Raw genomic sequence first — 24,508 nt, forward strand, 5'->3', positions numbered from 1 at the left:
TCCAGTGTCACCTCCTCCCATTACAGTTCCTGATCTACCATGCCCTGTTTTGCTGCTATATGTGACCCAAACTCCCATGCCCTATTTTGCTGCTATATGTGACCCAGACTCCATTTTGCTGCCACTTCACCACACGTCTTCACTGGTCTTGATTAAATGTGTTAGCTTTTAACGTTTCCAATTCCATTTGCTCTTAATTTTGAGGTCTCCTTCCAGGTTGCTTTCATTCTGTGTCACCATCCATTGAGGAACCCCACCAAAAGAAACCACCCTGTACCATAACTATGCCTGACCTTTCTCTTCTCCAAGATGCTCTTTTATTTATGCTGGTTTCCCAATCCCTTACTTTGGAGGCCCAGTCAAATGAGGTGAGCTGCATTTTCTAAATGGGCATCCCAATGTAGCTCACTAGTTGGCTCAACATCCGACAGGCCAGAGACTTCTCCAGTCAGGTGGCAAAGACAGTCATAGGGGGAGTTAGTGTTAGATGTGATGGGGGAGTTAGTATTAGATGTGATGTTTTTATGTGGAATCCAAAGGAGTCATTCTGTTGCTTCTGGCCGCACAAAAGTTATGCTACCACCTCTCTTTTCAGGTTGAATTTCTGCTGGTGCATGAGGTTTCCTCAATTGACGCTCCATGGTGAAGATTCTTCCCAGTAAAAAGAATGACATTGGGTTCCTCAGTACATCATTGGACCGTGATTTATATGGAATCATTAATTTATTACTTGATTCAGGCAGGTGCCTTTGCTGCCTCTGAAAATGCCAGATGCATTTTGCCAAGAAACAAGAGGCGATCAGTCCGCCACCAGAATGTTAATGTTGCATTCCTGTCCAATTTTTTTCAAGTGATCAAGGGGCAGCGCGGTAGCATGGTGGTTAGCATAAATGCTTCACAGCTCCAGGGTCCCAGGTTCGATTCCCGGCTGGGTCACTGTCTGTGTGGAGTCTGCACGTCCTCCCCGTGTGTGCGTGGGTTTCCTCCGGGTGCTCCGGTTTCCTCCCACAGTCCAAAGATGTGCGGGTTAGGTGGATTGGCCATGCTAAATTGCCCGTAGTGTAAGGTTAATGGGGGGATTGTTGGGTTACGGGTATAGGGTGGATACGTGGGTTTGAGTAGGGTGATCATTGCTCGGCACAACATCGAGGGCCGAAGGGCCTGTTCTGTGCTGTACTGTTCTATGTTCTATGATTGGAGTTAAAATAAATGCCACAGCATATGCCAATCCCAAGCCACTATTTTGGTGGAGAGTATATCTTAACAAACAGACCATCTTCGAAATCTGATTGCAATACAGGAGTTCAGATCAAAGGCTGAATTCTGAAATTAACTAGATTTTGTTTTTTACATTTCATGGCACAGCGGTTAGCACTGCTGCCTCAGAGCACCAGGGACTCAGGTTCAATTCTGGCCTTGGGTGATTGTCTGTGTGGAGTTTGCACTATCTCCCCGTGTCTGCGTGGGTTTCCTCCGGATGCTCCAGTTTTCTCCCACAGTCCAAAGATGTGCAGGTTAGGTGGATTGGCCATGTTAAATTGCCCCCTTAGTATCCAAAGGGTTAGGTGGGGTTACAGAGATAGAGTGGGGGCATGGGACTAGGTAAGGTCCTTTTTCCAAGGGTCGGTGCAGACGTGATGGGCCAAATGGCCACCTTCTGCGCTGTTGGGATTCTATGATTCTATGAAAATTGATTTTGTGAGCAGTTTGTTTCCAAACGTAAGCCTCATAATTTATCGAAACATAGAATCAATGTTGCAGAAGGAGGCCATTCGGCTCATTGAGTCCACGCTGGCCCCTGAAAGAGCACCCTATCCCCATAACCCAGCAACCCCACCTAACTTTTGAACACTACCGGGCAATTTAGCGTGACCAACCCACCTAGTCCGTACATCTTTGGACTGTGGGAGGAAACCGGAGCACCCGCAGACAGTGACTATGAGAGATTATGAGCTTTTCCTTTCTCCTTGATCAAGGCCTTTATGAAGATCACAATAGGATAGTTCTGGGCATGATCCAACGAGAACATTGTGCCCAAAAAGCAGCAGACCGCGACGCAGCGTGGCCGATAGAAGCCGGGAGAGCCGCTCCCGGGTTCTACCCGGCACACAATGCCTCGCGAAATCTCGGGAGACGTTGCAAAATAAATCCCGCCCATTGTGGGTGGGATCACTTTTTAGCAAATCTGCATTTTAAAGCGAAACAGCTAGTCTCAGTTTAATGTGCAGATTCCCGAGATACCCGCAGCATTGGGATCTATGCCCTTCGCGCCGGAGACTAAACTGAAATGCACTCTTCGGGGTCCACCAGGGGATCTGAGACACCCAGGTGCATGCCCTTTGGGCAGAATGGTACCCTGGCACTGCCACATGGGCACCCTGACACTGCCACCTGGGCACCCTGGCACGGGCACTCTGGCACTGCCACATGGGCACCCTGGGAACTGCCGGCTAGCAGTTGCACTGCCAGGATGCTAGTTTGGCACTGCCAGTGTGCTAAGTTGGCATTTTCTGTGCTGGCAATCGGGCCAGAGGTGCCCTGCATGGGTGTTGGGCAGGTGTGAGAGGAGGGTAGCATAGTGGTTAGCACAATTGCTTCACAGCTCCAGGGTCCCAGGTTCGATTCCCAGCTTGGATCACTGTCTGTGCAGAGTCTGCACGTTCTCCCCGTGTCTGCGTGAGTTTCTTCCGGGTGCTCCGGTTTCCTTCCACAGTCCAAAGATGTGCGGGTTAGGTGGATTGGCCATGCTAAATTGCCCTTAGTGTCCAAAATTGCCTTTAGTGTTGGGTGGGATTACTGGGTTATGGGATGGGGTGGAGGTGTGGGCTTGGATAGGGTGTTCTTTCCAAGAGCCAGTGCAGACTCGATGGGCCAAATGGCCTCCTTCTACACTGTAAATTCTATAATTCTAGGAGGGCTGGGAACTCTCCCATAGTGTGTTAGGGCTTGTGGGGGTCAGGGGTCACATTGGGGGCCTTGGAGATCGGTGGTGTCCCACTCTCTCTCTGCACTGAAGCGTTCCGGGGAGCAGAGCTCCTTAATGCACAAAACAGGGGTATGTGTGGCCTCGGCTGCCTGCTTTCTGCTTAGGCCCCTTTGTTTCTTGGCTCGGTGGGCACCCGAAAACACGTGGCTAAAGGCGCTCGCTATGGGACTTTGTTCTCTTTTTATTAAATCACGCCCTTAATATTTTTATATTTGCTGCCAGTCAAAATGTCATTTGATTCTGATTGATGTTTACAGGGAGGGTGTAGAGGAGTAATAGCTGGAAAAACCTGACAAGACCAAGGATGCAAAGGCCTGCCAAACCTGATGGCAGAACCTCATTTCTTTTCTTGTTCTAATCTTGTTCCCTGCTGGGTTGAGCTCTCCTGTTCTTGCCAGTCCACAAGAAACAATGCAACACAATACTTGCCTGTTAGAGCTTGCAGTTCCAATCTTAATTTTGCTGCTATACTTCCCAAGTCCATTGAAACCCTGTTAAAAATGGTTAAATTTAAATAAGGTTGCCAATTATACTGGGAAAGTTGGATTTAAATATGTTAATGAAGTGTCTCGCAGGCAGAACACTTTCCTTGTATGCTCCCTATCACCATAAAATAGGCTTTTGGATTTGAAATGTCCTCCCAGGTTTTAGAATTTTTATCCACTCCCCTCCCCCACTTGACCCTCTCCGATATCCAGAGGGGTGGGGAGGGTGGAGTCTATAGCAAGTTTGCAAATTTTGAGCCCAGGAAAAAGCATTAAAGCTCTTTGGAGCTTCATTTCCAACCCTATCTGCTCCTAAGATTATCACATTGCCTAAAGACAAAACATATAGGTGTCTTGCAACACGGTGCTGCTTAGACAATATTGTCTGTGAAAACTGACAGATTCTTAACCCCTGAATTTAGTAACTCAAGCCGGATGCAAAAACATGTTTGCAAGAATGTTTTTGAATTGTTCATATGAATGAAGCATGTCAAATTATTGACTGTTATAATGTCATGTTAGCAAAATGGAAATACTATAAATGTGTGCACTTTTTGACAAGATGAAATTTCTCTCAGTTGAATACAATAGTTCATCTGCCAGTCAAGTAATATTTGTGAAGAAATTGCAGCTTTCAAGAGCAAGACTAAATGGATCATTTACAACCCATGTCTATTGTTAAAAGTGGAAAGGCATTAACAAGTGTATCGCGCAGAATTTATAGCATAGTTTTTCCGATGCAATTTATACCGCACTAATTAACCACATTACTTTGGTATAATTACGGCAAAAGTGACAGCTACAACAATTCCTATTTAACAGGGTTTCAATGGACTTGGGAAGCATTATAAAGGGCCTTTAATGCAGTAAAATGTCTTGGAGTACTTCACAGAAACACTCTTAAACAGGATTTGACACTGAATCACATAAGATGATGTGGCGGAGGATGACCAAAAGTTTAACCAAATGTTGGTTTAAAGAAGCGTCACAAAAAGAGAAAAGTGAGCAAGAGAAGAGGACAGCTTTGGGAGGGCGGGGTGGGGGGCGGGGGGTTGATTCCAGAGTTCAGGGATTTGACAACTGAAGCTGCAGCTACCAACTCTGGAGGAACTGAAATTGGTGATGGTCAAGAGGCCAGAATTTGATGAACACATCTCGAAGAATGGAGGAGATTACATACTCAGTGAAGAACAAGGCAATGGAGCTGAAAAAAATCAAGGCATTGCTTAACTATGAGTTCATGTAGGTTAGCAAGCATAGAACTGCCGGTGAACGTGATTGGTGTACGTTTGAACACAGGCAACAGAGTTTTGAATGACTTCAATTTACAGAGGGTAGAATGTCAGAGGCTAGCCAGGGGTGCATTGGAATGATCAAACCTACTGGGCATAAAGACCCACACTATCACAAAGGATGAGCTTTGCAAAACTAATTGGACTTGATTTCACTCTTCATTCAACTGTAGTCAGAATAATGCTTTCTTTTTCCAGCCCTGTACTGTTACCTGTGGAGACCCGCAGGATTTATTCTTAGCCTCCTGCTCTTCGCTATATGGTGCCTCTTGGTGACATCATCTCCAGATATGAGATCAGCTTCCAAATGTAGATTAACGACTCACAACTCTGCCTCTCTATCACTGTTCTCAAACTTTCCATCTCCTTTTAGCTGTCAGGTTGTTTGCCTTATATCCAGTCTTGGATGAATCTGCTTTGTCTCCTAACTCCACCACAAACCCTGTCCTTCAGGTATCACTTTCATTCCCCTCCCCGTCCCCCAAGTGTCTCCTCAGACTGTTCAAAATCTTGCTCTGAACTGACGCTGAACTCCAGAATCTTCTACCTCTTGATCACAAAGACCACCTACTTCTACTCTGCAAAGCATTAGCCGTTTTGTCTTGAAGCAGCCCAGATGCTGCTACAACTCACATCTTTGCCTTTCATTTCCAGTCAGTGATTCAAATAACTGCCCTTATATTGCCCACTGTCCACAAACATCAACTCACCCAAATTTCTGATGCCTATCCCACACGACATCATGCTCAACATCACCTGCTTTTGTTCACTTACATTAACCCCCAGTTCCTAGTGCCTTCAATTTAAAATACCCATTCAGTAATTAAAATTAATTAATGGTTTCCAAGTCCCTTAATCTCCATAACCCCCTCCAGCCCTACAAACCCACTACCCTGGTCTCCCGTGAATTGAAAATCATCACAAAGTGATGGCTGATTAGTGCCACTCTGCAATCAACCGCTTTTGCTTGGAAAGAGAAGAATCAAGTCTGGAGTCTCATTCCTTTAGACTGGGCATTGGTTCAGAAAAATGTTCAAAATGTAATTTTAAAATTATTATTCTTTTCCTTTGTATGTGTGTATGTCTCTCTCTCTTCCTTAATCCAATCTTTGTCTTTGTTTCTTTTGTGTGTCTAATTTGACTTTGAATTCACCTGCTATAATTCACTTTCCATCTCAGTCCTTCTGCTTTATTCCTCAATCCTTAATTCTCATTGGTTAAGGACATGCACTTCTAGTCCCATTAAGTTCCCAGGTGTCGCCTTGTCCTGATCACTCCATTATCAGCTCACACTTCCACCAACAGTTTGGGCAAAACTTGTCTTAACGCACTTCGGCAAAATCTGGCTCATAAATTTTATTTCTGTAATGTAATTGCAATTAGTTTTATGATATGCTTCATATTTCTGGGTCAACCACCTGTATAAGTTTCAGATGAATGTTTGCATCTTGTGTGCAATTGGGAAGCACCAGATTTGCATTGGGCACAGTCTGTCCCTTGCTATTTCATTTGGGCAGACATTGGGCGGGATTCTCTGGTTCGGCAGCTGCATGTTTCACGGCCATATGCCGTTCCCTAGTGGCGGGATTCTATCTTCCTGCCGATTGTCAATGGGGCTTCCCATTGTAGCCACCCCCATGCTGCCGGGAACCCCAAGGCTGGGGGTGCGCTGCCAGTAGGAAATGTGAATCACAATGACCGGAGAATTCTGGTCATTATTTTCAACCTAGTCATTTTGAAAATTAAGCGTTGTCATTTATCTTCGAAGTATTGGAAAATATTTACCTTACACTTGTTCAAAAAATATTATTGACTGTTATAATATTGGTATTTGTTCAAGTTTGAGGGAAAGCCTTAATCTTATCAGCCACTTTGGCAGGTAAAAGTAACCATATGCACAAACTATCAGTTGAAAAATACTGCTACTTGCATCAAACAAAGCAGCTTTTATGCTCATTTGCACAGTAAGAGGATTTTTGCACCACATTGCTGCAAAAGTGCCAGGAAATTCAGGATGTTCCAGTAACAGCATTGAATAATTTTATGCAGCATGACTATTATTTCATTTAGATTTTTAGTTTATTTTAAATGAATAAATAATTGATATTATTTTATTTTCATTTTATGCAATTGATAACACAGCTCTAAAACTGTTGTGGGGGGAAATGCAGAGTGGAATACTCCATTTGAGAGATTAAAAAGATAAAGCCAGGACTGAATCATGAGTGTTCTATGCCCCCAAAAGTTGTGCCAGTCCCGAAGCAACTCTGGACACATTAATGAGCTAGCACCAGTGTCACATGGAACTAGTGTAACTCCATTGCAAGCTGGCATGTGTTATGATGGGGTCGGGATCAGCGCTAGACAGCCTGACAAGCAGGAGCTGAATAGAAGCATGCTACTTCCCACACACCCTCATCCCAGTCAAGAAGATGGCACCGGTTGTGCTGGAGCACACCCATTCCATTGATGGATCGGCTGGTGCCAGAGAGTACCTAGGGGGTTGGCCTGGCAAGGCACCCATACGACCTATGAACAGCTTGTGCAGCTGCATGGCTGCTATGCAGGCTGCAACAATGGTGGTCCATGCCTGGTCACTCTGACCCTACGGACCACCTCCTGGCCGCCCCCCTGCTACTTCTCCTAGCCCTGGAAGACCCCCACCCCAGCCAGCGGCGCAACTGTCAGCACACTATAAAGATGTTGGACACTTTTCATATCCTCTCTCTCTCCATCAGCAACCACATCGCCCAGTTCCTGTTTTCAATACCACAAGTGAACCTCCCCATTGGTAATTCCGACAGGCAGAGCATCATGGGAGGCCTGGAGAATGCCGGATCGGGCCGGTTAATGATTTGCCAAAGTCTTTTACTGTACAATTTGCATGCCCACGCCAGCGTGTGGCATAGAACGTATTCACACCTCTGTCGAGACAATGGAGCCTGGCATTCCGTTGGGCACCAGGTGCGGGATTCTTCAATGTGTCCACGTCGTCGTAAATGCAGTCGCGTTTTACGACGGCGTGAACGGGCTGCTGCCAGGACTACAGGGGGCCAGCATGGAGTTGGAGTTGGAGACCAGTATCCAGCAGCCGATCCCGGCACGAACTGTGTGCCACGGGATCCACGCATGCGCAGTGGTGCTGGCGCCAACGCGCACATGTGCAGTGGCCTCCTTCAACACCCCGACACCGATGCAACATGGCGCAGGGCTACAGGGGCCGTCCCATTGGAAAGAAGGCCCGTAGCCAGAGAGACCGGCCCGCCGATTGGTGGGCCCTGATCGTGGGCCAGGCCACATCGGAGGCCCCCCCAGGGTCGGACCCCACCTCCCCGCACCCCCGCACAGGCCGCCTCCGATCCTTCAACGCTGAGTTCCCGCCGGCTGACAGCAGGTTAGAACGGCGGCAGTGGGACACGTTTTTTTTTCATGGCTGCTCGGCCCTCCCGGGCCGGAGAATCGGTGGGCCGGCCACATTGAGCGGCCCATGACCAGCACCGCGACAACCATGCCGGCGCCAATGGCGCAGATTCTCTGCTCTGCGTAGAATCACGTGCCAGCGTCGGGGCAGCATGGCATGGCCGCGGGGATTATCCGGCCCGGCCCAGTGCTGGGAGAATGCCGCCCCAGGTGCTTGCCTCGATTTTTACTGATGCACAATTCTCCACCCGATTGCATTTCCAGTGTCGCTGGACGGAGAATCCCACCCGCAATGTTTGGAGCCTTAAACTATTTGGCCTTGAGACTTCAAGAAAGCTATATGTACTTATTCTACCATTTTGCATTTATGGAGCTGCTTTTAAAGATACTTGTCAAGACATGAACCACACCGCATGGGTGTAAGGATTGATCTATACCACATAATGGGTAGGTTCGTTGCCCTGTTATATTGGGCCTCAGGCCTTATTTATACAAGACCATATGCAGCTATCTGCTGGATATCTTCAGATGGCTCGTCACTGAATGTTATTTGCATTCTGAGACACTGCAGGTGGTGCAGACTGCTTTTGTGTGACGATCTCCAAAGAGACCGATAAATGTTAACACTAGGTGAATTCCCAAGGAGCAAGAAGAAATGATGGAAGGACAAGATTTCACATTTTTAAGACTTTCCTTGTCACAAGCAAAGTAAAATCACACAGACTAAACATTAATTAACAGGCACCCAGTACATAAACTAAAGAAAAGATCATTCCCTAATAACTAAATCAACAACCAAAATATCATTTGACATTTAAAAAAAAACTTTACCTCATACGTCCAGCAATTTGGCTTTAAAGATAAGCTCCCTCCAGCTTTTCAGCCGGCTGCATTCTCTGCCACACTGGATCAATCTTCCATTGTCCTTTGAAAGTCGTTCCGTTCAGTTTTCTGACTGTCCCTAATTCAATTTTATAGTAAGGCCCACTTTGTTCCTTCAATTGTCTGAAGTCCCATCACTCAAAGAGAGAACCAATTTTCATCAGCATCTGGCTTGGTGGCGAACACAAAAAATTGTCTTTTTTTTGCTGTTTACAGGAGTGGCTGTTTCTGTCTCACTCCATGTTGCTGTGTGTTTCAAAACCGTGTGCAACCTGTCACTTCCAATGGTTTTCAGTTTTAGATCACCTAGGCCTGTTTCCAGGCAGAGTTAGTATTATGATGTCCTCCTATTCAGAACATTTTACGTAAAGAGATAATTACAAAAGAACAAAGAACATTACAGCACAGACACAGGCCCTACAGCCCTCCAAGCCTGTACCGGCCATGATACCAACCTTTGCCAAAACCCTCAGCACTTCCTTGTGCCGTATCCCTCTTTACACATCCTATCCATGTGCTTGTCAAGATGCCTTTTGAACACAACCTCCCCTGGCAACGCGTTCCAGGCTTTCACCATCCCCTGCGTATAAAATCTGCCTCACGCATCTCCTCTACACTTTGCCCCATGGACCTTAAACCTATGCCCCCTGGTGACTGACCCCTCCACCCTGGGAAAGAGTGCCTGCCCATCCACTCGATACATGCCCCTCATATTCTTGTAGACCGCTATGAGGTCACCCCTCAAGCTGCATGTTTCTAATGAAAAGGTCTGAGTCTATTCAGCCTCTCCACATAGCTAACACTCTCCAGACCAGGCAACATCCTGGTAAACCTCCTCTGCACCCTCTCCAAAGCCTCCACATCCTTCCGATAATGCAGCGACCAGAATTGTGCGCAATTTTCTAAGTGAGGCCTTATCACGGTTCTATACAACTGTTGCATGGCTTGCCAGTTTTTATACTCTGTCCCTCTGCTTTCTTAAAGCATCACTGTCTTGTAAAGTCCGATATTTGTAAATCTTGCAAGAGAGGGATGATCCAGAGGGGGGGTGGAATAGCATTTGGTAAATTGTTTGAGGGATGATTGGTAGTGGAGTGTGGTTTTCATGTGAATCACAGTGGAAAATTTGCTTATTTCCCAGCTCCGCATTCTAGTTGATAGTTAAAAACCATTTGGAAGGCTGCTGCAATCCATTTAAGGACCTGTGGTTCAGCTGAATGCAGTCCCGATTCTTTCTGAATGCAGCCTGCCTGATACTAGATAAAATAATACCATTTCAGGACTGAGCCAGAAATCAATGTCCCTTTTGGCAGCACACCTCCAGCTCAGGATGTACCTGTGTACACTGCCCACTTTATTGGACACAGTGCGTCTGTTTTATATAAAATAATTATGGCGTTGTCAAATTTCAAGGTCAATGTTTTGAGCCTACACTTCCAGTTAATCCATTGTTGTATAAAGTATGTAAAATTAGAAAGTTTTAATGTATATATGAGTTTTCTATGTAAAATGGTTTATTTGCAGGATATCAAATTCTAATTTAAAAATGAATTTTTCTTGGGTGACCTCGGAGGTGCATGATTACCCATTAAGTTTGTTTGCATGGATGTTGTACATATGAATGTAGTATTTTTGCATGCTTCAGGATTAGCAACTGTTAGATGCAGCGGGCGAGCCTGGTATTTCAGTGTATATTTGAACTAAATTGAAGAGGTGTCAAAAGTAAGGCATTTCAGAGAATTAGTCAACCCTGCATCATTTTATAACTGGAATTGGCAGAAGTGTTCAGATATATTACCGATTTATATATATCAACCCCCATGGTCGAAAATCGTGCATGTTTTGGATCACAAAACTAAAGTGGATTATATAAATGAAATAAAAAGAATCAACAGTCACTGTGAGGTATTAGTTTGTGTTAACCTCCCTACTACTGTTTGTGTGCAAGTGAAATAGTTAAGATAACGGACCAGACCCTGGGCTGGATCTCCGAAAATAAGACTATGTCCCCGCGCCGGCGTAAAAACGATGGCGTTTTACTCCCGCAATTCCTGGAAAAACCAATGAATTTTTAGCCCTGCAGAGGGCAAGCAGGGACCCGGAGTGAATCTTGCAGCTTTTGCTGCAGGTACGAGCCCCCTCACTTCTAGGTCAGAGGCCGGGCATACGCATGGCGGCGATCTCCAGTGGCGGCGCGTACTCCATGGTGGACTCGGACTGCGGAGCCAGATCAAAGAAACAGCCACACACACCCCCCCCCCCCCCCGGACGATCGGCCGAGCCTCAATCCCCGCACATTTAACCCCCGGCTGCCTATAAGGCCCCCCTGGCCTCCGAGCCGCCCACCCTCGACCAGAGCGGCAGCCGACTGAGTCCGCAGCCACCACGCAAGCATCCAGACCGGCAATAGGTGGTTAGTTCCACGCCGTTGGGAACTTAGTCGGTCGGGAACGGAGGGTTGATGAGCGGGCCTCTAGCAATGGGTCCCCGGTGGCGCAGCGTACTCCATGGTGTCGCCGATTTTCGGTGCCTGGAGAATCGCCGGACCGGCGCCAGGTCCAATTACGGCATCAAAACTGGATTCTCCGCCCTGGCGCCAGCCGCGATTACAGCGTCGGGCTGCGGAGAATCCAGCCCCCTAACGTTTGTTCGGACCCTGACAAGATCAAAATTTTCTTTGAGGGAAGGATACTTCATCTCAGGAGTGATTACTGACAAATAAGTATCGTTACGTTAAAACAAACTTTAAGTTAACCACATTAACATCAAATAAATAGATGTATAATTATTAAACAGTTCTTAAATGAAAATAAAAAACTTGGAATTATCTCCACCTGTTTCTAATTACAATTAAGCATCCCAATACAGTTAAAATGCCACTTATAAATAAAGCTAGCAAAACTGGTCACTTGCTTAACTGTGCAGATCTTTGGAGAGAGAGACTCCTTCAGGAACAACCTGAACATCCCTCCGTCTTGTCAGACTCAAATCCTAAGGCAAATTGCTTAACCTAACAGGATTTGACAAAACCGCTGTTCAACTTGAAATCCTGTAACAGACTGCAAAACTACAGACAGACATGGCTCTTCCCATTAATTACAGTACCCCACTAAGTTCCATGACCTGATTAGCTAGGACTAAATAAAATCCCTCTTAAATTAACTTCAGGGAATCTGCAGCAATCATAACAACATCCCATTACCCTTTATTGATAACCAAGTAAATGGTTGGAATGAATGATTACCTCACCTTTTATGACTTTAATTACAGCTTCAGTAGATGGTGTATGTATTTTGAACCAGAGTTTCTAAAAACATTACCGTAACACAATATAAAATATAATAATTTCTACATTCATCACAAAAGAACACTTGAGGTTTGTCTAAAATACTTGGGTAATTTCAAATGTACTGCATACATGCACCTTGCACGCCTTACAACATGCTCTTAATAACTTTTTAGTATAATATTGGTATTTTTAACTTTGCAATCTGAAAGATTTACCTAAAACTAGGTCAACTGGTTTGTTTTAGTCTATGGAGATTACATTTAACATTCAAATTTAGCAGCTCATGGACTGCAGATTGTCAGAATATGAATACGATAAATGTAATAGCCTATTTCATTGCTTAAGAACAAAAAGAACAAAGAAAAGTACAGCACAGGAACAGGCCCTTCGGCCCTCCAAGCCTGTGCCAACTATGCTGCCCATCGAAACTAAAATCTTCTACACTTCCTGGGTCCGTATCCCTCTAAATTCCCATCCTATTCATGTATTTGTCAAGATGCCCCTTAAATGTCACAATCGTCCCTGCATCCACCACCTCCTCCGGCATCTAAACATGCCATGACACAGTAGTATGAAGTGGAAATCTCAATATGTTTATATTATTATTATGTTTGTGGTAAAGCTTGGTAATACAGAGCAGTTTATAATCACAATATTTTTTGCAAGTATATATCAGAAATATTTCTATTTTATGGTCTTCTGATATTTTTGAAATGGTACACAGATAGATTTTAAGTAATTTATTTCCCATAAAGCTTCTGGTAGATTATTTCATAGTGCTGCACATTGTCTGTCTTCTTAGTTTACACGTCTTTCGTCCTCTTTCATTTATTTACACATTTTAAAAATATGTTGTTGATTAAAATATGTGCATTTTATATCATAGACTTGGACAAGTGTGAGCAGTGAGCTATATCAGAAATAATGAATAGAATGGCTATGATTTTGCAAATATTAATTCCAGACTGCCATTTAAAAATAAATCAAGAAATTTAGAGTACCCAATTCATTTTTACAATTAAGGGGCAATTTAGCGTAGCCAATCCACCTACCCTGCATATCATTGGGTTGTGGGGTGAAACCCACGGAAACACGGCGAGAGTGTGCAAATTCCACATGGACAGTGACCCAGATCCGGGATCAAACCTGGGACCTCGGCGCCGTGAGGCAGCAGTGCTAGCCACTGCACCACCGTGCTGCCCGAATACCAAACTGGCATGATAACTAAACTTCCCATCCATTTGCAATTACATCAATACTTTACATTGATTTTTGTTTTTAAATTTGTCAAAATAAATGGAACTGTGCTCATCATTTCGTAACGTAAGAACAGGAATAGGCCATTCGGCCCATATAGCCTGATCCACCATTTAATTAGATCGTAGCTGATCATCTACCTCAACACCATTTTCCAGTGCTATCCGTTCATGAAATTGGTGTCCAAAAATCTATACATTTCTGTCTTGAACATGCTCAATGATTAAACTTTACAGTTCACTGAGTAGAAAATTCCAAACATTCTGAGTGAAGAAATTCCTCCTCATCTCAGTCCTAAATGGCCTACCCCTTATTCTGGAACTGTGTCCACTGGTTCTGGACACACTAGGCAGGGGAAACATCTTATTTATACCTACCCTGTCACACACAGTAAGAAATGTATAAGTTTCAATCAGATTAACTCTCATTCTTCGAAACTCGAGATAATGCAGACTCTACAATATATCCTGACAAGACAATCATGCCATCCAATGGGTTAATCTGGTTAACCTTCTTTGCATTCCCTCTCTGACAAGTATATCCATTCTTAGATCGGGGGCTGGATTCTCCGTTTGGGAAACTAAGTCCCCACACTGGCTTGAAAACGGTGCTGTTTTATGCCAGGAAAACTGGCGCAAAACGGCCACTAATTCCCTGCTCCAGGGAAGGGAGGGGGGCTAGCAACCAGGCAGCGTAGAGCTCCCAGCTCTAGCTGCTGATACAGCCCAGAGTGTTGCCGGGTCTGTGACCACGCATGCGCACGGCGGCAGACTGCAGCGGCCACGCCGTGCTGCATGGCGGATGCCGGCCCCCACATTGCCCCCAGCCCCGAACAATGCCCCCCATTCCCATGGATTGGCCATCACCGACTATGAAGGCGCTGGACTGATTCCGCAGCCGTCACGCTGAGTTCTCGATGGGTAAGACCATAAGTATCCCATACCGTTGGGCACTCGGCCGGTCGGGGACGGAGCATCGCGGGGCGGCTTCAGGCAATTGGCCTGAGGCCGTGGATACAGCATGCTGCGTACTCATAGAGCATGCCACATTTCAGGGGGCGGAGCATCGCAAAAGTGGCGCCGCTCCCGATTCTGTCGTCATCGGGGATTTTCCGCCCTGTCGCCAAAGGCGATTTCGGTGTCGGGGATCAGAGAATCCAGCCCTCATGGACCAAAATTAAACATAGGAACAGTCTTCCAAAAGGGCCTAAACAATTGCAGCAAACCATCTTTAATGCTGCACTGAAATAACTCTCCATTTCGGAAATACTCGGTCTTTCTGTTTTTTCTAAGAAAGTGGATAATTTCATATTTATTCACATATTTCATCTGCCATGTTTGGTCAGGCTTCCTTGCATCTTTCTTACAACTTACATTCCCACCTACTTTTGTGTCATCAGCAAATTGGAGTCATTTTGGTTTCCTCATCAAAATCATTTATCTGAGGCATGATTTTTCGGGTCCATTTACCGAGGGCACAAATCCCATTTTGGCTGCTGGAGGGCCATAATCGGTTTTGTTGCCGGGGAGATTTTGGTTTGAAATCTCTCTTCCTCGTTTCCCCCTCACAGCCCCACCCCCCCAATCCTTTCCAGTGACATGATCAGGAGCACAAACCTGATTACCGTGAATTTGCATTAATTTAAATATCATTAAATGGCTTTATGTCATAGCATCCGGCCCAGTGGAACTTCCCCCCCCCCCCCCGATGTCATGACATCACACTGGCGCAATTCACTACTAGATTTTGAAAACTGAAACTAGTCGTGGTGACCACGCTGGGGGTTCAGACATGCATGGAAGTCTCGTGCTTGAGGGCCAAGGCTGGACATTACCTCCTGGCACTCTGGCAGGGTTGGGGGGTGGTGGGTGGCATCTAACCCTTCTCCATTGAGGGAAAAGGGCTTCACCTTATCTGGCGGGGGGCAAGGGGGGGGGGGGAGAAAGAGGGGTGTGTGCCTGAGGGTCCCAAAGTGTGGGGAATAATTTTTTCTCACAGAAGATGGTGTTCCAATCTCTATGTAGCCAGTCCTGCCAGCTCTATCGCGCCCTGCCTGGCAGAGCAAACCATAACCAACCCCCCCACCCCCATTTTTTTTTGAGGTCAGAAGCTTTGGCTAGAAAACCTGGCTGAATTTCTGGAGAGAAACACACCAGTTTTCAGTCAGAACATGACACTTTACCATTTTTTAGGAAAATTTTGCTCATAGATTGTGAACAGCTCTGGCCCAGCACTGTTCCTTGTGGAACCCCATTAGTAGCAGCCTGTCATCCTGAGAATGACTTGTTTTTTAATGAATTCTCAATCCATACCAGTATATTGCTCCCAATCCCATGTTCAAATTGTTTCTACCAACCTTCAATTTGTGATCTTCAATTTGTGATCTTATCAAAAGCCGTCTGAAAATCCAAATACACCACTTCCACTGGTTCTCCTTTATCTATGCACAAATAGCATCTTCAAAATATTCCAACAGGTTTTCCAAACATGATTTCCCTTTCATAGGGCAGCACGGTGGTGCAGTAAGTCTCACTACAGTCTCACAGTGCTGAGGGCCCAGGTTAGATCCCGGCTCTGGCACACTCTCCGTGTCGAGTTTGCACATTCTCCCCGTGTTTGCTTGGGTTTTGCCCCCACTACCCAAAAAGATGTGCAGGGTAGGTGGATTGGCCAGGTTAAATTGCCCCTTAATTGGAAAAATGAATTGGGTACTCTAAATTTATAAACAAAAAAAATGATGATCCTGTTCAATCATATCATTATTTTCCCAAGTGTCTAGGTTTGCCATTACTAACGTTAAACAAACATGTCCTAGTTCCCCATTTTCTCACTCACTCCCTTCGATAGCTGGTTTACATTTGCTACTTTCCGATCTGCAGGAAAATTTCTAGAGTTTGTCGAATTTTAAATATAACTACCCAATGCATCCACTTCTCCATAGCTACCTCCTTCAACACTGGGATGTAGCGTGTCAGTTCCAGGGATTTATCAACCTTTAACCTAATTAACTTTTTGACTAATTATTCATACTAATTTTTCTTAGTTCCTTATTTTCACAAGCCCCTTGGTTCCCGAGTATATCTGGCAGATTTTCTGCATCCATTCTCCATAAAAACAGGCGCAAAATAATTGTGTCGTTTCTCTGCTATTTTCCCACTCTCCATTTATGAATTCTTCTTCCTGTAATGGATCCACACATATCCTTGTTAATCATTGCCTTTTCGCATACCTGAAGAATCTTTTACAATCCACCTTTATGTTCCTCACCAGTTTGCGTTCATATTCATTTTCTCCATTCTTTATCAACTTATTGGTTCTCCTTTGTTGGATTCTAAATTTCTCCCAATCGTCGGGTTTACCACTTTAGTTAGAAAGCTTCTCAACTACTTCAGTTGATCTCTTGCAATCTTTAACATATTTTGTTCGTCAAAATTGATTCACCTTTCCTGATCTCCCAATGCTCCGGTTTACCACTTTATCTGGAAAGTTTCTCAACTACTTTAATTGATCCGCCTCACGAGTCAGTTCGCAACTTGGGGGACTCCTGTACCTCCTGTCTGGTTCTCTCAGTCTATCCGGCAGCACCCATTCCCTCTCTACCTGCAAACTCCTAACCTGCTCTCTAAACGTGCTACCCACGTGTGACCAGCTCCCTAAACATGCTACCCACGTAGTCATCAGCTTCATGGATGTTGAGTAAATCCAGCTGCTGATTGAGTTCCAAAATGCAGTGCTCACCCTCTGCAGCCATGACACTTCCTGCAGATGTGTTTGTCTAGGATGCATGCTTGTCTATAACTCCAACATGCCACAGGTTGCATAATCCAGTCAACCAAGCTGCCCTTCTGTCAGAAACTACTTATTATAAGTAGAGTAATTTACCAGTTATTCACCAATCGTCTACTTCTTCTGTGCCAAAGCAAGAACCAAGGGCGGGATTCTGTGATTCTGAGGCTAAGTGGTTGATGCCATCGGAAACGGCATTGCATTTCTCGACGGCGTCAACATGGCCTCAGGATCAGCAATTCTGGCCCCTACAGGGGGCCAGCAGAGCACTGGAGTGGACTACACTGCTCCAGCTGCTGATCCTGCCGTGAACTGAGCTCCACGGGGTCCGCGCATGCGCAGTGGCACCGGCGCCAATGCTCGCATGCGCAGGGCTCCCTTCAACGCGCCGGCCCCGACGCAACATGGCGCAGGGCTAAAGGGGCCGACACAGAAGAAAGGAGGCCCTCAGTCAGAGAGGCCAGCCCGCCGATAGCAGGGCCCCGATCACGGGCCAGCCCACATTGGAGGCCCCCCCTGGGGTTGGACGCCCCTCTCCCCCTACAGGCCGCCCCCAGATACTTCAACGTCGAGTACTCACTGGCTGAGAGCAGGTGTGAATGGCGCCGGTGGGACTTGGGTTTTTTACGACGGCCGCGCGGCCCATCCTGTGCCAAGAATTGGCGGAGGGGGGCCCGTAGAGCGCCAATTCCACCGATTCTTCGCTCTGCGGAGAATCGCGTCGGGCGGCGTGGCGCAATTCGCGCTGGTCGCGTGGATTCTCCGGCCCGGCCTCGGGCTGAGAGAATCCCGCCCCAAATACTGGAGTCTGGAAGCACTTCCCTTCCCCTCTTTGCCAAACTCCTTCTGTTCACTCTGTAAAGTTCCATTCAAAGTGTAAGTCACACTGAGAGCCCTGTAATTATACCAACTGGACTTTGACGATTCAGCTCTGCCAGAAACCAGATTAAGCTAGCCACCTAATTAGCTAAATACAGCTGCTCTCTACTAGAGAGCTTGTTCATCCCTGCTTAAGACTAGATTGAGACATTTAAATTTAAACAGTCATTTTTAGTTAAATTCAAATAAATCTAGGTTTTTAGAAAGAGATGAACCCTTCAGGTTCCCTGACACACACCAACCTCCCGGCAGCTCACTCTATCCAAGCAGCACTCTGTTCTCAGCGCATCATTTCTCTGATCCTGAGATATCTTCAAATTCTGAGGGAGCTGTGCAGAATTTAGAATTGGCCTCTTGCTCTGGCTGAGGAAGGTTTCTGGTCTAGATTGTTTTCTGACGACTGCTGCTAGAAAGTATCCTTAATTGGCCATAAAGTAAGGATAGGACTGTGCTCGGATGAGTTGCCTTTACACATAGCTTAAACATGTAGATTAACCGTTTGGTATATATGGTGGAAGGACCACAATCCAGGAAGACAGGCAGACTCAGGAGGGCAGAAAAGACCATTGAGAAAGACAAAATAAATGTCTGAATGCAGTAGCTAGTCACAAGAAATTTCACCGGCCCAGGTATTCTGGTCTCCATATGGTCAGAGACCAGATGAGCCCTGGAGAATGTCCTACAGGACCTCTTTGAAGTTCCAATGCAAGGGCTCCATGTGAATTGCCTGGGAAGATTAAACTTCTGATTGGCAACGCTGCTCCGTGGGATCCTCTGATTAAAGTCTTGAATTTGGGAGTTCGAGTCAGAGACCTTGGAGAGTTGGAAATATTAATCAGGACAAAAAACATGGCTAGTTCCTGAATAACTTTACAGCTGAACCACCAACCCAGACTCCCTCTTGACCCTCCAAACCCACTCTGACACCCCCTCTCCCATACCATCCGAAACCCCCAACACACCCTGCCCAGAATGCAACGATAATTGCCATTCCTCTGTAGACTCAGCCTATTGCTGTTTCAGCATAAAGGGGGCCTTGCTGTTTGTGGTATATATACAGTTGTTGGGTTCAATTTGGAGAGATGTGAAAATGTTTCCACTTGGTGAAGTCTTGGAACCTGGGGGATTTGGGTTGGATTCTGCACTTACTTCAATTTGGCCATATGGCCACTTCCATGAGTATTTAAGTTCCTGGCCTTCCAAGTACCTGCCGATTTTGAAGTGTAAATGCTGTATTTGAGCCACATTAATGGTGCGGTGCATCTCTAGGAGGCACAAGCTCGAGACCAAGGCAAGCACCATCATGGTTGACATTTGCCTTTGCTGGTTGTCCTCTACAAACATCATCTTCCCTCCTGGAGATACTCGGCACTACTAAGTAGCCCAAGTACGACATTCACATTTCAAAATAACATTGCTGTGCAGAATCAGAACCCAGAAATTATGCAGGCTCTATTAGGTTCCCAACCGTACTCTGAAAATCTAGCCCCAGTGTCTAATGATAGTGGGGTAGTGATCCTTTATTGCATGTAGCTCAGTCTCCCAGTGGGAGGTTGTGAGTCAGATTGTTTTATCCGCATAATAAGCTGCTTTGTTATGCAAATGACCCTGCACAATCTGCTGGGTGTGAAGTAGCAGAAGAAATAGATTGCCTTCAGGCACAGAAGTAGTATAGTGAGCAGGTTAATGCCACATAGAGCTCCTGTTTTCTTTTCAGTCAGAGCACAAATGTTGTACTGTGTTCTTGTAAATATGGCAATAAATGAAAAATGAAAATCGCTTATTGTCACAAGTAGGCTTCAAATGAAGTTACTGTGAAAAGCCCCTAGTTGCCACATTCCGGTACCTGTTCGGGGAGGCTGGAACGTGAATTGAACTGTCTGCAGCCCCGCCTTGGCCTGCTTTAAAAGCCAGCTCTTTAGCCCTGTGCTAAACCATGCCAATATGGGGCGGGATTCTCTCAGCCCGGGTCCGGGCCGGAGAATCCCCGCGACCGGCGCGAATCGAGCTACGCCACCTCGACGCAGGCACGCGATTCTCCGCAGATTGGTGCCGGCATGGTTGGCGCGGCACCGGTCGGGGGCCGCTCTACGTGGCTGGCCCGCCGATTCACGGCCCGGGATGGGCTGAGCAGCCGTGGTAAAAAAAGCCGAGTCCCGCCGGCGCCGTCCACACCTGCTCTCAGCCGGCGGGACCTCGGTGTGGAAGGGTCGGGGGGCGAACTGTGTGTGGGGAGGGGGGGGGGGGGGGGGGCGAGACCCCAGGGGGCCTCCGATGTGACCTGGCCCACGATTGGAGGCCACCGATCAGCGGGCCGGCCTCTCTGGCTGGGGGCCCCCTTTCTTCTGTGCCGGCCCCTGTAGCCCTGCACCATGTTGCGTCGGGGCTGGCGCGTTGAAGGAAGCCATTGCGCATGCACGCGTTGGCGCTGATGCCACTGCGCATGCACGGATCTCGCAGCATCTAGTTGATGCCGGAAGACGTGAACCGCTCCAGTGCCGCGCTGGAATCTCCAGAATTCCTAATCTTGAGGCCGTGTTGACATTTTCGAGAAACGCGACAGTGTTTGCGATGGCGTCAACACAGACTCAGGATCACAGAATCCCGCCCATGGTCCTGGAACAGGAACATTGAAGTTACTGTTATTTTTGAAATCATTAGCAACTTCTATTTATATAGCCCCTTTAAAATCATTATGAAATATCCCAAGACTGGTCACAGGAGTGTTATAAAGCAAATTGACACTGAATCATTCAAGGAGCTATTAGAGCAAATAACTAAAGGTTTTAAGGAAAATCTTAAAGGGGGAAAGAGAGGTAGAAAAGTTTAACAAGTGTGTTTGAGAGCTTCGGGCATTGGCGCTGAAGGTGTAGCCACCAATAGTGGAGCAATTAAAATTGAGGATGTTCAAGAAGCCAGGATTAGTGAAGTGCAGAAATTATGGGACTGAAGGAGGTAACAGAGATCGAAGGAGTGAGATGGCACAGTTAGAACATAGAACATAGAACAGTACAGCACAGAACAGGCCCTTCGGCCCTCGATGTTGTGCCGAGCAATGATCACCCTACCCAAACTCACGTATCCACCCTATACCCGTAACCCAACAACCCCCCCCCTTAACCTTACTTTTTATGACACTACGGGAAATTTAGCATGGCCAATCCACCTAACCCGCACATCTTTGGACTGTGGGAGGAAACCGGAGCACCCGGAGGAAACCCACGCTCGCACGGGGAGGACGTGCAGACTCCGCACTGGAGTTTCACAGTGCCAGTGACCGGGTTCAATACCAACCTTGGATGACTGCGTGGAGTTTGCATGTTCTCCCGTGTCTGCATTGGTTTCCTCTGTGTGCTCTCATTTCCGCCCACAATCCAAAAATGTGCAGGCTAGGTGGACTGGCCTTGCTAAATTGCTCCTTAGTGTCCAGGGATGTACAGGTTAGGTTATGGGGATAGGGTCTAGGGAGGGTGCTCTTTCAGAGTGTTGGTGCAGACACTATGGGACAAGTGGCCTCCTTCTGTACTGTAGCAATTATATGGTTCGATGGTACTTGAAAATAAGGATGAGAATTTTAGAATTGAGATATTGCTTATTTGGGAATGAATGTAGGTGTGAACATAGGTGTGAATGGTGAATACGATTTGCTGTGAGTTAGCATAGAGGCAGCAGAACATTGGATGTCCTCCAGTTTAGGAAGGGTGGAATGTGAGGCCAGCCAAGTTTGCATTAGAATAGTTACAACTAGAAGCAACAAAGGTATGAGGGAAGGGGGGGGGGGGGCGGGGGGGCTTCAGCAGTAGATGAGCTGAGGCAGGGGAGAAGTTTCCTCCCACAGTCCAAAGATGTGCATGTACAGGGATAGGGTGCAGGAGTGAGCCTAAGGAAACTCTTTCAGAGAGGGCCAGTGCAGTCTCGATGGGCAGAATGGTCTCCTTCTGCACTGTAGGAATGTTATGGCTAAGTTGTGCGATATTCCAGAAGTTGAAATACGGTTTTATTCACAGTGCACTAATTTGGCTGGGAGTTCATCTGAGAGTCAACTTTGATGCCAAAGTTGTGATCTGTCCGGATCAACCTCATATCATCGCTAGAGAGAGGGATGGAGTTGGTGGACAGGAATTGACCATAGAGACCAAAGATAATGGCTTGCGTACAAAGCATGAAGAGGATCTTGTACATCTATTTTTTTTTAAAATCTCCTCACACAGACTATAGTTCATGAATCCTCTTGAAAGCTATGAACTATGGTACTTTAAAAATCTGGGATGACTCCAGGAAAATGTCGGAACTGGCTATCCCAACAATGGAGCCAGCTGGGTCAGGCCTGCCAGATGTGGGCTTTTGACAGAAATTAGCACTCACCCTATAAAGGTACTCCCAAATATCAAATAGCCGAGGAACAGGGTGAGGAATTCCAGAATTGGGATCTGTCAGCCACTCCTCAAGCATCCCTACTCACTGAAAATCTAGGCCTGTGTTGGGCAACCTGTGTGTGTGTGAGTGACCCATTGCAGATATTGGTGGTGTGTAACTTGAGGACCTGGAATCCCAATATGATCCTGGGAAGGGATGAGATTAGAAATGTGTGCACAGAACAGACGTGGTTGAGAGCCCTGTCAGGCGGAGGGGTGTGGGCGAGGGTTGGTTGGGGGTGGGCGAGGGGTGATTGGGGTTGGGTGGTGAGGAGGGCGGAATCCTCGATTCAGGAGAAATGAAGACATGTTGGAAGATTGAGTTTGGAAAATTGTATCATCTGAATAAACAAAATAGGAACAGGTGAATGGCATGGATTCCTTACAGGAAGCTGGATGTGAGGAAGTGCAGTCAAGGTAGCTGAGAGTCAGTGGGCTTATAATGAATATTTGTCAGTGATCTATCCTTAGAAATGGAGAGAGATAAATTGAGGAAGGGAAGGGGTTGAGGTGAAGGCGACAGAAGGGTGGAAATTTGGAAGCAAAGCTGATTCAATTTTCCAGTTCAAGGTGAGAGCGGGGAACACCACCAGTGACAGCCAAAAATATCCTGGAAAAAGATGTGAAAGAAGGAGGTCTGAGTAGGACTAGAAGAAAGAACGTTTCACACATCTCTCAAAATGACAAGTATAGCTCGGATCCATGTGGGTACCCGTAGCAACACCTTTTATTTGGAGGAATTGAATGGATTTGAAGATGTTTTTCAATGTGAAAAAAGGTTCAGCCAGTTGGCTGGTAAGTTGCCATGACAGATGCTGTTCTGAGTCGACTGCAGGCAGTACAGTTTCAACCGTTGAATGCTTTCAGCCAATCGCCCTATGAGAACACGAGGAAAGAGAATAGACTTCTGGACTATTGTGCCCTCTCTCAGCAGATCATTTAAAATCTATCCAGATATGTACTCTGCATACAATTCTAGACTACTGGCTTCATCAGCCAAGGAAAAGTCTGCAACATTTCTCCCCTCCATCCTTCAGGATTGCGAAACAGAATTGTACAAAAAAACAACTACTGTTCAAACCCAGCTAGTTGCTTTCAGCAGATGTTAATATGATGGTCCCAGTAGCACAGGAACTGCCACATTTCATCTTGCAGTATTTAAATGAACTGTTAATTGCATTCATGCACTTTGAATCTCACTGTGAAACCCGTGAATTTATGTGCAAGCCATCAGTGAAATACAAGTGTGTATTTTTGAGGTAATTAATTAGACGGCTCCATTACAAATTTGAAGCACATATTGATGTCAAATCTATTAAACTAAAGCAATGAAAAAAATTTAAAACCACAATTTTCTACCAGTATTACATTTTGTAACTATCTAGCTTTGGGTGATTTAAAAAAAAAATACCATGCATTAAAATTATACACAAGTGCAAGGGAAACATTCTGATATGTTGGAGTCACTTCATCAATTTTGCATTCCCAGTTGGGAGCTATGCTCAAAGGCAATGTTGGTCAGAGAATTGGCACTACAGTACTGCAGCCCTATTTCTCTTCCATGCTTTTTTCAAGCTGGTTGTCAATTGAACAGGATCTTGGCATTCGTGCCTCTAGGTTTATATGTTTAAACCCTACTGCAGGACTTGAGCAGATAACCTAGACTATTTGTCAGCACAGTACTAAGGGAGCACTATATTGTTAAAGGCACTGCCTTTTCAATGAGATTTAGAACCCAAGGATCAATCTGTCCATTTGAGTCGATGCAAAATAACTTATGTCATTGTTTGAGAGTTAACTAGGTGTCCCAGGAAGTA

General features: G+C 46.0%; 1 protein-coding gene across 1 annotated transcript in view; it reads left to right on the plus strand.

Annotated features, from left to right (window-relative positions):
* Positions 1-24,508, plus strand: part of gap43 (growth associated protein 43) — a 295,571-nt gene that overhangs the window by 149,795 nt on the left and 121,268 nt on the right. The gene's annotated exons all lie outside the window — the stretch shown is intronic.

The sequence above is a fragment of the Scyliorhinus canicula genome, chromosome 7 (genome assembly GCF_902713615.1).
Source record: "Scyliorhinus canicula chromosome 7, sScyCan1.1, whole genome shotgun sequence".
NCBI lineage: Eukaryota > Metazoa > Chordata > Chondrichthyes > Carcharhiniformes > Scyliorhinidae > Scyliorhinus > Scyliorhinus canicula.